At 36.9% G+C, this 13,349-nt stretch overlaps 1 protein-coding gene across 6 annotated transcripts in view; it reads right to left on the reverse strand.

Moving 5' to 3' along the window:
• Positions 1–12,170, reverse strand: part of LOC114322868 (MOB kinase activator-like 1A) — a 92,135-nt gene extending 79,965 nt beyond the window's left edge. The window contains exons 1-5 of one of the 6 annotated variants that reach the window (XM_082903568.1): positions 11,070–12,170; positions 9,115–9,193; positions 8,280–8,445; positions 4,124–4,227; positions 3,415–3,559 (exon numbers count right to left, since the gene is read on the reverse strand). The gene's annotated coding sequence lies outside the window, so the exon portion shown is untranslated. Of the gene's footprint in view, positions 1–3,113; positions 3,393–3,414; positions 3,560–4,123; positions 4,228–8,279; positions 8,446–9,114; positions 9,194–11,069 lie in introns of those variants that run through there. The other 5 variants (XM_082903569.1, XM_082903567.1, XM_082903571.1 and 2 more) reach the window with 5 other exon arrangements.
• Between the last annotated feature and the right edge of the window lie 1,179 nt (positions 12,171–13,349).

Raw genomic sequence — 13,349 nt, forward strand, 5'->3', positions numbered from 1 at the left:
CGGAACTAGCACGGGACTCCCGGTTTGAAAACTAAGTTGGAAAGAGACACTTTTTCCAAACTTAAGCTTGGAAATAAGACACCGGGGGGGCTAAAACCGTGCAACAGTCACGAGAAGGACCGGGAAATGCCCCAAACACCTCGGGGAGGGTCCAAGGTAATTTGCGGAGACTTACGGAACTAGCACGGGACTCTCGATCTGAGAACTACATCAAAAAATGCACTTTTTTCAAACTTAGGCTCGAAAATAAGCCGTCGGGGGCCAAAATCGTGTAACAGTCACGAGAAGGCCCGGGGAACACGTCAAACACCCCGGGAGGGACCAATGTAAGTTGCGGAGACTTACGGAACTAGCACGGGACTCCCGGTTTGAAAACTAAGTCCGAAACGACACTTTTCTCGCACCTAAGCTTGAAAATAGTCCATTGGGGGGCCAAAATCGTGTGACAGTCAAGAGAAAGTCCGGGGAACACACCTAGGGAGGGACTAACGTGAGCTGTGAAAACTTACGGAACTCGCATAGGACTGCTGGTTTGAAAACTAAGTCAAAAGATGCACTTCCTAAACACTTAAGTTTGAAAACAGGCCATAGGGGGCCCCCAAAATCCTGTAACAGTCCCGAGAATGCCCGTGGAACACCTCCAACACCTCGGGAGACACCAATGCAGGTTGTGAGAACTTACGGAACTAGCGCGGGATTTCCGGTTTGAAAACTAGGTTGGAAAAGGTACTTTTTTCACACTTCAGCTTGAGAATAGGGCACGGCAGGCCGAAATCGTGTAACAATCACGAGAAGGCCCGGGAAACAACTCGAGCATCTCAGGAGGGACCAATTTGAGTTGTGAAAACTTAAAGAACAGGCGCGGGACTCTCGATTTGAAAATTAGGTCAGAAAATACACTTTTCTAACGCTTAAGCTTGGAAGTAGGCCATCGGGGGGGGCCAAAATCATGTAACAGTCGCAAGGAGGGCCGGGAACATCTCAAACACCTCGGGAGTGACCAACGCGAGCTGTGAAAACTTACGGAACTAGCACGGGACTCCCGGTTTGAAAACTAAGTTTGAAAGAATCTTTTTCCAAACTTAAGCTTGGAAATAGGACACCGGGGGGGCCAAAACCGTGTAACAGTCACGAGAAGGACCCGTAAATGCCCCAAACACCTCGGGGAGGGTCCAAGGTAAGTTGCGGAGACTTACGGAACTAGCACGAGACTCTCGGTCTGAGAACTAAATCAAAAAATGCACTTTTTTCACACTTAAGCTCGAAAATAAGCCGTCGGGGGCCAAAATCGTGTAACAGTCACGAGAAGGCTAGGGGAACACGTCAAACACCCCGGGAGGGACCAATGTAAGTTGTGAAAACTTACGGAAGTAGCACGGGACTCCCGATTTGAAAACTAAATCCGAAACGGCACTTCTCTCGCACCTTAGCTTGAAAATAGTCCATCGGGGGGCCAAAATCGTGTGACTGTTAAGAGAAGGTCCGGAGAACACCTCAAACACCTAGGAAATGACCAACGTGTGCTGTGGAAACTTACGGAACTCGCATAGGACTCCCGGTTTGAAAACTAAGTCAAAAAATTCATTTCCTAAACACTTAAGTTTGAAAAAAGCCATCGGGGGCCCCCCAAAATCCTGTAACAGTCCCGAGAAGGCCCGTGGAACAATTCCAACACCTCAGGAGACACCAATGCAAGTTGTGGGACCTTACGGAACTAGCGCGGGACTTCCGGTTTGAAAACTAGGTCGGAAAAGGTACTTTTTTCACACTTAAGCCTGAGAATAGGCCTCGGCGGGCCGAAATCGTATAACAATCACGAGAAGGCCCGGAGAACACCTCGAACATCTCAGGAGGGACCAAATTGAGCTGTGAAAACTTAACGAACAGACACGGGACTCCCAATTTCAAAACTAGGCCGGAAAATACACTTTTTCTAACACTTAAGCTTGGAAGTAGGCCATCGGAGGGCCAAAATCATGTAACAGTCGCAAGAAGGGCCGGGAACACCTCAAACACCTCGGAAGTGACCAACGCGAGTTGTGAAAACTTACGGAACTAGCGCAGGACTTCCGGTTTGAAAACTAAGTTGGAAAGAGACACTTTTTCCGCACTTAAGCTTGGAAATAGGACACTGGGGGGGCCAAAACCGTGTAACAGTCACGAGAAGGACCGGGAAATGTCCCAAACACCTCGGGAGGGTCCAAGGCAAGTTGCGGAGACTTACGGAGCTAGCACGGGACTCGTTTCAAGTTTAAGTGATTGAAAAGTGCATTTTTTGACATAGTTTTCAAACCAGAAGTCCCGAGCTAGTTCCGTAAGTTTCCGCAACTTACATTGGTCCCCCTGAGGTGTTTGAGGTGTTCCCGGGGACTTCTCATGACTGTTACACGATTTTGGCCCCCGATGGACTATTTTAAAGCTTAAGTGTGAAAAAAGTGCATTTTTCGACTTCAATTCATGAATTCGAAATTAAACACATACCTAAAGTCTTCAAGAACACTAATTCTAGCAATTTCTTAAGTTGTCTTCCTCAATTCTTCAAGTCTCAAGAAAAATTCCAAGCTTCCAAGCTCTGCTCTCTAAAATTGAGTTTCCTCTCTCTCTAAACTTAATTGTCAGCAGATTTTGTGTCGAAATGAGATTAATTAACATTTCTCATAGATTAGCTTAGGGCCTTAATTAGGGATCAAATTAGTTAAATAGAGCTTAAGACTAATTAATCAAGGCTTAATTTCATTGATTTAATCTGAATCAAATTTTAATCAAATTTCTAACGTCATTAACGCCTTCAATTTCACATTATAACCGAAATCACAACAGATATTCCTACGGTTAACAGATATGAACCTAAAAATCATATTAAACACATAATAAGCATTCAAATTCACACAAAGTACTTAAATAACATTCAAAACTAATAATTAACAGGGTTGTCACAAGATCAATATTGCTTACCAACAACAAAATGTTTACTGGATTTTATAATTCAGAATGGGAAAAGTGGATAATCAAATTAAAGTCACACACAGCTCCATAAAAGACAACTTTGAGGGCAGAACTTAATTTATATGACACAAAATACAACAATTATTTCGTTGTGGTGATACAAATACCTATACAAGAATAGTAAATATAAGTTGGATGCTAGAAGCGCACAAGGACCAAGCTTTCCTTCCACCACACGCCAGGTCAAATAAAAATTTCCACTTCAAAATGTTTACTGAATTTTATAAATCATAATGGGAAAATTGGATTACCAATTTAAATCACACAGCTCCATAAAAGACAACTTTGAGGGCAAAAAACTTAATTTGTATGACACAAAATACAACAATTATTTTGCTGTGGTGATAAAATACATATACAAGAATAAGTAAATATAAGTTACACGCTAGTAGTGCACAAGGGCCAAACCTTCCTTCCCAACACGCCAGGTCTGATAAAAATTTCCAGTGTGAAATAGCATGGTCTAAGCAATATCATTTGTCAAGCGCTTGTGCCGGTTGTAATGCATCTCCAAGAAGACCTTTGAAGCCCTGTCAACTGTTTTACGCCATGTCTACATGAAAAGAAAAAATCAAAAAAAAAAAAAAACTAATAATAGTAATCAATAAAATGAAGAAATAAATAGAGGCAATTCACAGTTAAACATTAAGTTGACATTGAACTGCTATAGTTCACAATAATTTAATGAATCTCAAGGTGTAAATAGAAACTATTCCAATAGTTGATGAAATCATGATGGTGATGGAGTGGCGGCAGTGATGGCGTACCACAGCCAATCCTGCTATCTAATGTAATGATAGTCACATGCTGGTGCAATCATCATGACAACGATAATGATACAAATCAAAAGAAAACCTGTACTTTCAAAATTTCAATCTCTTTTAACTATAAGTAAAATGAATTTTACCTAACCAAAAAAGTAAAATGAATTTTCTTTCTGATTTCTAATCTCACCCTTCCCAAAACACTTGATGTAGTAGGAATGTGCTTTAGGTCTTATCAATTTTGATACTTTAGGATTAAAGTCTTGTGATATACAGCCTTCCGTTTGCATGCTGACCAACACCTAGGTTTAGTTTTTCCTAAAGGAAGTCTTTATTATTAACTCCATTCTTACATTGTGCTAATCTAACATGTATTGCCCTTAATACCAGCCATGCTTCGCCGTGGAAAAAATCATCGCAGCCACTCTTTGGGAACATTTACTCTGGTGAAAGTTTCCTGCAGTTGAAATGCAAGATGTCATGCTTTTTGGTAACTATACAGTGCCATTCCTAGGGAACAAAATCTACGTATATCCCATGATCTACGTATATCCCATGATCTACGTATATCCCATGATCTACGTATATCCCAAATTTTAGTTGACTTGTACAAATCTTTCTTAGCCAGGCTTAAAATATAACCCTAATAAGCTCTTATCTATAAACAGGGTTTTATTTCACATCTTTTGGTCAAACGACTATTGCAGTAACATTTCAAATAAAAAATTAATTTGACAATGCTAAAGATCTAGTGATTCAGATAAAGTGCTAATGCTTCACACTTGAAATGTTGTTTGGCACTTGCATAAGGTCTAGAGGAGATTTAGCCCTCAAAATGGAAAAGAATTTGCTTAGGATTGATAACATAACATGACAGAGATTATGAATTGTTCATTTTATTCAATTAAACCAGTACAAATTTGCTTTATGCCAATCAATTCTGCAATCAATATAATAATCAATTAGACACACAAAAGGATTCCCTTTTTTTTTTTTTTCCTTCTTCCTGTTGAAAATCAAAACGGACAAAAACCACAAGATCCCGTAGCCAACCAATTCACAATGTAAGGGGGAAAAAAAATAGAAACCACCCCCAACCCTAACCCAGTTCATGTGCCTTAGGTGTTGAATCCTAAAACTTGTTAGCGTGTTTCTTATACCACTGGAAATCGGTGATGTTTGTTCCTGAATGGTTGGTAGAGTATCAAGCATCCATGATACTCTATGAATTCACCACAAATTAAACGCGATCCACCATTGACTAGGAAATCACCAAAACAAACTTGAAATGTATTAAAGTGATGTAAAACGCATATTAATCAATTGATAGTGCAAGCGAATATGGATGCTTCTCTTATTTGACAAATTTATTTTGGTTACAACTAGTTTAATTCTCCTCCCGTACGAAATTGCTGGTCCATTTTAACTATTCCAAACATCCCAAAAAAATAATCTATGTTTTTTTATTTATTCTTTCTTTCAATTTGTAGGGAAAAAAATACATTATTTATTGACCCTACTAAAAGGCATGAATGCTGAAAATTGACAAACAGTTGGGGATGGAACGAGTATTTATAAATGAGATGACTTGAAGACCAATCCCATCCAAAATCCAAGTTAAAACCACCTTAGACTTTGCAAAATCGTTGGCCACTGCTCGAGCCATGAAAATCCCTAGAGATTGGGTGTCTGCTTCCACTTGAGATCTCAGTTTTTTAATAGATTTGGTGTCTGCTTCCACTTGAGATCTCAGTTTTTTAACAGATGGAAACAAAGTTGATTGAAAACTCACAATTTTCATACAATGGAAGATTTTTTCTTTCAATTTAGCTATCCTTCAAGTCAAAAGTTATCCTATAAAAAATTGGATATGTTGTGGCTAAGATTTTTCTTTATACTTTGTTTGGACTTGCTTTCATATGTATTTTTTCTTCTATGATTTTGCTAAGCAGTCAAGTCACACAAGGAGGGTTCTTTCCATTCTAGTTGCTCCCAATATGTATTATTATTTCTTCTATGATTTTGCTAAGCAGACACAAAGGAGGAATAAAATGATTGATATTTGCTCCCAATAGGTATTGTTTCTTCAATTGTGATTTTGAAGGTTGGAGCTAGTCCTCCTAGGCATTTGTACATCAACTTCTCAGCACACCAAAATCCCATCCAATCAATTTCCATTTGATTCAAATTCTTGTTAGCCAATATACTGATTGGTGTTGGCCCTCCAGTACTACTAAATCAATGACAACCTTAGTTTTCTAATCCAAGATTAAATAGTCTGAGAATTCAACATGACCAGCCTTAAGACAACCAACTTTATTTTGTTCATGTTGTATCTCAAGGGGGAATAATGAAGGAGAATTTTCCTCTTCCTTGTAGATAAAATCCAGAACGAGACATAAGGAGAAATCCCGGGCAAAAATTACATAAGAGGGAAAAAGGCCAAACTATACATCAACCCATAAGCTAAATTCTTCCGGCAAATCAATCAAGAAACAAAAGAAAGAGATTCCTAATAGTATTTATCAAAAGAGAGAGAGAGAGAGAGAGAGAGAGAGAGAGAGAGATTCCTAATAGTAATCCCAAAAAGGGCTCAATATCAAATGTTTCGACTCCAAAATAAAAACTACACCTCCATTAAAGATTCTCCTGTTGTGCTCCTAGATGCATCACCCAAAATAAATCACTGAAGACTCCAGCCCATTTCTTTCTTCCTCTTTCTTCTTCCCTTTTTTTTTTTGACAAGTAAATGTATTAGAAAGGTGCCAAACAAAGGAGCACAGTCACCACTTTACACCGGCTATGTTTGATTTCGGTTTGGATTAGGTAGATAAATACCCCCGAATGTGTAAGCCAGGCAAAGGCATTTTAGTCATTCACATGCAAAAGAGTTATCCCTCATATGTAGGTGGTAAAGGGGTCACGTGGGATTAGCTATTCTGAGCAACTTTAGCAATACCAAATGTGGGATTATTTACGAAACAACACAAGGATGAGGAGTCACAAGTCACTACATCTTAGTTGCCAACTTCATATGCAAATGGAAATACAGCATAAGTTACATCAGACAAATCAGTAACAAAGGCACGTGCAGTCCACCATTAACAGTTGGCCTCCGAAAACTCCCACTAATAAAAGCCAACATAACTTGATCATTCATTTAAGAATGGAAGTCAATGGCTTTCATGGATGAAATAAATAGACTTCGTTATCAAAAAGAGGACAAAGCATGTTGTTCTTCTCATGCAATATATATATCGAGCTTTTTTTCTCTTGCTAAAAAAATAAAAGAACAGAATTCGATGTACATCATGTACTAAACAAGCTCTTAAATACTTAACACTGATAATTAAACAGCCTAGACATAGATAAAAGATATTTGCAAACTGCCTTCAGACACAAAGAAAGAAAAAATTACTTTCACACAAATTCTACAGATACAAGTTGAGAATTCAACAAATCGTAAAGGGCTTGTTTGGTTTGTATCTCAAGATACAATTTTTGAGAAAAAATTTCAAAATTTTGTTTGTCACTCTCTCCTACACATCAATCAATCACTTTTTCTCTCTCCTCTCTCCTTCTTAATCACTTTTTCTCTCACACACATCTACTCAACTACAACAAAATATCAAATCATCCCAAACTCTATAACTATTTTCAAAATATACAACCAAACAAGCCAAAAAAAAATTCTAAACTCTCTCCCCAAATTTTTTTTTGAAAATTTATCACAAAACACAAACCAAACACACCCAAAACTTCTCACAAACCATCAATAAGAAAAATGCTTTGAAAATTCTCGTAAGTGAAACTTGCCTGCAGTTAAAATGAAAGCAATGCAAACTATAGTTTCATAGAATATGTTGAAGCATAAGTTCACTTTCAAAAGAAATCATAAGGTAAATAATCTTTTTGTACCTGTCTAAACAAACAAAAATATTTCTACTTTAACACATGCATCATAAACTGTGCTAAAAAACTGGATTAAACTTTCCATTTAGTGCTGAGGATGAGTATGATATAAATGCTTCACTGGCAATCCCGTACATATTTAAATTAACCAGGGACTTCTATTATCTTATCACCAATCTGAATTAAAATAGCAGTACCCCTATTACTGATAATGGTAATTAAGGATAGTGGAGATTAAAGAGTCATAAAATTATGTAATTATGAACCATATTGATGAAAATCAAATAAGAACAAGAAGCCTTTCAGGCTGACAAAGTTTGTACACAGAAACCTAAACCCTAATATTGTGTTAAACATAAATTACATTCCCTTCCAACAAAGTATGTTATTTTATAACACTTTTTTTCCCCCATATCGCAGCAATAGCATTTGTAAAATAAAATAGAATTGACATAAATAAAGGAGTGGAATTATTGGTATAAAATGAGTAATTATTGAAACAAAAACCAAATCAGATAATAAACAAATCTAAAACTGGTAAATCGAAACCCTTTTATTTCACAGTTGTAAATGACATAGTGAAATCAGTAACCATACCTGCACATCCTTCATCAAATAGAGACGTGAAAGATTCAGTGCAATCACAAGCAGCTACAGAAAACTCATCCCCTCTATTTAAAGCTTTATGAAATGCGTCTTTGAATCTATCCAGAGTTCCCGACCTTATGTGTCCTAACATGGATTGGTAGGCCGGATGAACAAGCTGAAAAATCAGGAGACAAGCAATGAGGAAAGGGAATATAAATTGATAAATAACAGCTTCCATGTATCAAAATATTATACAAGGAAACAATCAGAATTTACCAGTGACCTTGTGACCTGGTAGTATCAAGAGCCTCTACAGATGAGAAGCTCAAGTAATCAAGTCCTCTCCCTCTATGAGCTTTATAGGAGAGGGAGTCTTAAATTAAATTACCAAAAACAATATTTTCAAAAAGAAACGTTGTATAGGAACGGCATCGAGCATGGGCCACGAGGACAAACAACAGCCTCTTTTTGTAAAATCCCTATCTAATCAGACCACTTAAGGTGCAGTTTTTCTTCTTTATGCACTGTTCAAAAATCTGGGTGTCATGTTATAAGACAGTGTCTCTACACAAACAAGTGATGATAAATGTTGTACATATAAATGTTTTGTTTAAGTTAATGTCAAAAAGTGGTAGGCCAATTCCAGCAGTGAACTCAGATACTAAGATTACAAATCTCAATCAGATCATTCGTTAACCTCAGTTTTCTATATCCTCTAAATGCATATTGGACACAGATTCCAACCATCTTCCAGCTATACATGATTGTGATATTTCCCTCATCGTTAGAACAATAAATGGTATAAAAATTCAAAATTTTACACACAGCCATAAGGAGGCATTACTTGCTGCAATTTCTCTTCCAACTGCTTTCGTTTTGCTGATCTAACACCTTCATCAAAATACGTAGCCTCCATATCATGCCTAAAAAAATAAAAGAATTTCAATAACTCAACTTTGTGATAGACATCTCAACATTATTCTTGAAGAGATATAGCAAACATCTCTAGACTATCAAAACAAAATTTCAAATGATTATACATCAGATTACAACAAACTCCAAAATAAATGTAAAGGTGGCTCATACTATCTCATAAACAAAGAAAACAACAAGGTCAAATTGAAATGAACCAAACATTACCGAAAAGACAAGGACGAAAAACGTGAGATATATTCATAAATATATAGAGAAATATAGAGAAATACAAAGCTGAACTAAACCATTCAAATTTATGGCCGAGTTCCAATCTTACACAGAGAAAATCAACTATTCCTCCCACCAGCATCAACTCTACACCGCCATAGGCCATCAATACTCCTCTAATTTTACAAATGACAAAAAATCAGAAGATATTCCAGAGGTGCCAGTACGTCATATCAGCAACTGCTTAAGGTGCTTAACAAAAAGCCAATTTAATGTTTCTTCCCCAATTCTTCGTCTCCCTGAATTCTTCAAAATTTGTTCTCTCTAGGTAAATCCCAACCATATAACAATAAAACAAACCACTCTTCAATTGAAGTTTCCATTTCATTCTAATGGGGTCTTTTACAAATAAGAATGCTACAAGTATTGGAGAGCTAAAATACTGCTCTTTTGTCCCCTCACATTTATTAACCACATTCATACAGTTTCGCGCATCAGGCATTGATGGAGAGTACAAGAAGCTCAAGAAAGAATAAATTTAAAGCAGAGGCGATAAAACCATGCTTCTATCCATGCCAATTTAAAGAATAAATTGGCATGTTTTCAAAGATAAACCGATAAAAGCCAATTACTTGAAAAATTAAACAATGCTTCTATACAAATTACTTGAAAAGGATACTTTCACACAAATTCTACAGATACAAGTTGAGAATTCAAACAACTAAATTTGGCACAATTAATATGTATATATGTAATTGAAAAAACAAATGGAGATTCTCATGGAGGTTAAAAGTGCACTGAAGAAACAGCATGGGAAAGTCTCTTCCTCCTTGGACTCAAAGGAGGATGACTCCATTTCAGGCACCATTTCCTGCAGTATAGCCCATTTCCCGCGTTTCAAATATTAAAATAAAATGAACTTCAAATTAATTAATTTTTGGGGTTTTTTTATTTATTTTTATTTTTTATTATTATTTTGATCAATCACATTATGCTGTCACACACACATACATGCATCTATTTATGCAATAAGTTTCAAATTTGATGTAATTGCCTTATGAAAGTAAGTTATACTAATACCTTGCAAAACAACAATAACAATGGCATCAGAATCAATCTTCTTTAGATGGAAGTTAATATCATTTTTATCAGAAGAATAAAAAAATTGGTAGTATTCAAAGTAGATGATTTTTTTTATGCATCCTTGGAATATATATCTTCTTATGTTGAACTATTTCAGGTGCAGATGAAGAGTGCATCAGAGACAAAACAGAGCAAGAACAGGGGCAGGACAGTGCGACCGAAGAGTTCGGAAAAAATGATGCCCAATTCTCTGACTCGGCAAAGTTAGAGGAGATAGGAAAATCATTGAGCATGAAAAGGGAGGAAGGGAAAATTAGGGCACTCTCGGGACGTGTATTCAATTTCCAAGGCTAAAACTTAAGAATTCGCATTCCTCTGACTAACCCATCTCCAACATTCTCATCCTTGGAATAGTCTAATTTAGAAGCCAAATTGAACACAAAAATGAATATATAACACAAAGAGAATCAAATTCTACAGATATAAGTTGAGAATTCAAACAACTAAATTTGGCACAATTAATATGTATATATGTAAATACATAGCACGTATGATGTATGTAAAATTACTAACCTTGTCAATTGTGGCGAAAATGGACATGTTCTTGACCTCCCAATCCCCAGCCGCCGAATCAGCGCAGACGGCATCCGGGTGGGGTGGATGCCGCCACAGCAGGAAGAAGCGATTTCCTCTCAACCAAACTGGCCCGGCGGCTTAAGGAGGAGGTGGAGGGGCTCTCACAGTACTGCTCATCATCATCGTCATTTTCTCCGGTGATTTTTTTCCGGTGGTAGCGGCGTCGTTTTGCCAACTGCGAAAGCCCTTTCTTCGCGGTGGCCTTGTCTTTGGATCCCTAACCCCCTTCCGCAAATTTCCTTAGCAGTTCATCTGATGAAGCCTTCACTCCCACTGTCCATTCTAGAGAGAGAGAGAAACCCTAACCAGAACTTTTCAGAGAGCGATAGGCAGAAAGCGGATGTGAGAGCTTAATCGTAATGAGGAGAGAGGAGGATAGAAAGATGTAACGGGAACACTTGAATCAATTTTGTGAGAGACATGTACCGTTGGGCGGGGGCGGTGGTGAATATAGCCGTTGTTGGGTTGGGAGGATACAAGAAGCAGGGCGCTAGGGTTAGAGAGATCCCCTAGTGTGAATGAGATGGATCCGACTTGTGTAATGAGATGGATCCGACTTGTGTCCCATTAATGGAATGAAAGGTTGAAATTAATTCTCAAAAATTATAAAAATAAAAAAAAATAATGAAGAAAAAAGAAAAAATATGAATAGAATGAGAAAGAAGCTTCAAATTGTATCATCATCATAGATTTTGATCTGTAAGATTTAAATAAATAAAAAAGAAGATTAAATCGATTCGATAATAAGATTGTTTCAAATTTGTATCATCATCATCATCATCAAAAGATTGAAGAAGAAATGTGAACAGAATGAGAAAGAGCCTTCAAACTGTATCATTATCATGGATTTTGATTTGTGAAATCTAAATAAATAAAAAATAAGATTAAATTGATTCGATAATAAAATTGATTCAGATATGTATCATCATCATCATCAAAAGATTGAAGAAAACTCATGAAAAAAATGAGAAAGAGGTTTCAAAAGATTAAATCGATTCGTTGATAATAAGATTGATTCAGATTTGTATCATCACCATCATCATCATCAAAAGATTGATCTAGATATGTATTTCTATATGCATACATATATATATATATTTACAGACCCAGCGAAGAAGATTAAATCGATTCGATAATAAAATTGATTCAGATCTTTATCATCATCATCATCAAAAGATTGATTTAGATATGTATTTCTATATGCATATATGTATATTTACAGATCCCATAGTGCGAGCACCAAAGATTGATTCAGATCTGTATCGTCGTCGTCGTCGTCATCATCATCATCATCAAAGTGAGCAACAAAATCAGCAGATCCGATCAACGGACATGGAGATTAGCAGAGGAAATCGGTGACAGAAGGTCTTCCATGGCTGACTTGAACAAGGGATGTTCATCATCATCATCATCATCAAGGGCAGATTTGTGAAGCACTAGTGTATAGATCAAGAACAAGAACCACTCACTATCCACTTGAATCAAAAGATTTCTAAAATGAAGTAGAGTCTCAACTCAAAATCAAAGCTCTGTCCCTTTTCTCTCTCTCTCTCTCCAACTCTCCTACGAACTAGTGAAAGCGAACCCTGGCAGATTTGTGAAGGAGATTGGCAGAGGAAATCGGTGATAGGTCTTCCATGGCTGACTTGAACAAGGGATGTTCATCATCATCATCATCAACAAGGGCAGATTTGTGAAGCACTAGTGTATAGATCAAGAACAAGAACCACTCACTATCCACTTGAATCAAAAGATTTCTAAAATGAAGTAGAGTCTCAACTCAAAATCAAAGCTCTGTCCCTTTTCTCTCTCTCTCTCTCAAACTCTCCTACGAACTAGTGAAAGCGAACCCAGAAAGTTGATTTCTATTTGTTGTTGTTGTTGTTGCTTTTTTTTTTTTCGAAATTACTAACCAAAACGAATTTTGAACCGTTGGATCCTGATAGACAATTAGGCGCCTTCCACATGTTCGTACTCACTGGCAACAATGCTTACTACAACCCAATAAAATAAGGGAGAATTACTTAATCGTGGACTTTGAGAAAAGTTATTAACAGTCACTGATTTTTTTTTAACAACAGTAAAGAGTACAAAATTTATACAAGAAAATGACATTTTTTGTATTGATTTCGGTTGCATGTGGTTTACTTTTGGAATTGTGATTCTAATAAATAAGAATAATATTATACGTATTAATTAATGTACCAATTGATGATG

The sequence above is a fragment of the Camellia sinensis genome, chromosome 13 (genome assembly GCF_055761805.1).
Source record: "Camellia sinensis isolate YWXY chromosome 13, ASM5576180v1, whole genome shotgun sequence".
Taxonomy (NCBI): domain Eukaryota; kingdom Viridiplantae; phylum Streptophyta; class Magnoliopsida; order Ericales; family Theaceae; genus Camellia; species Camellia sinensis.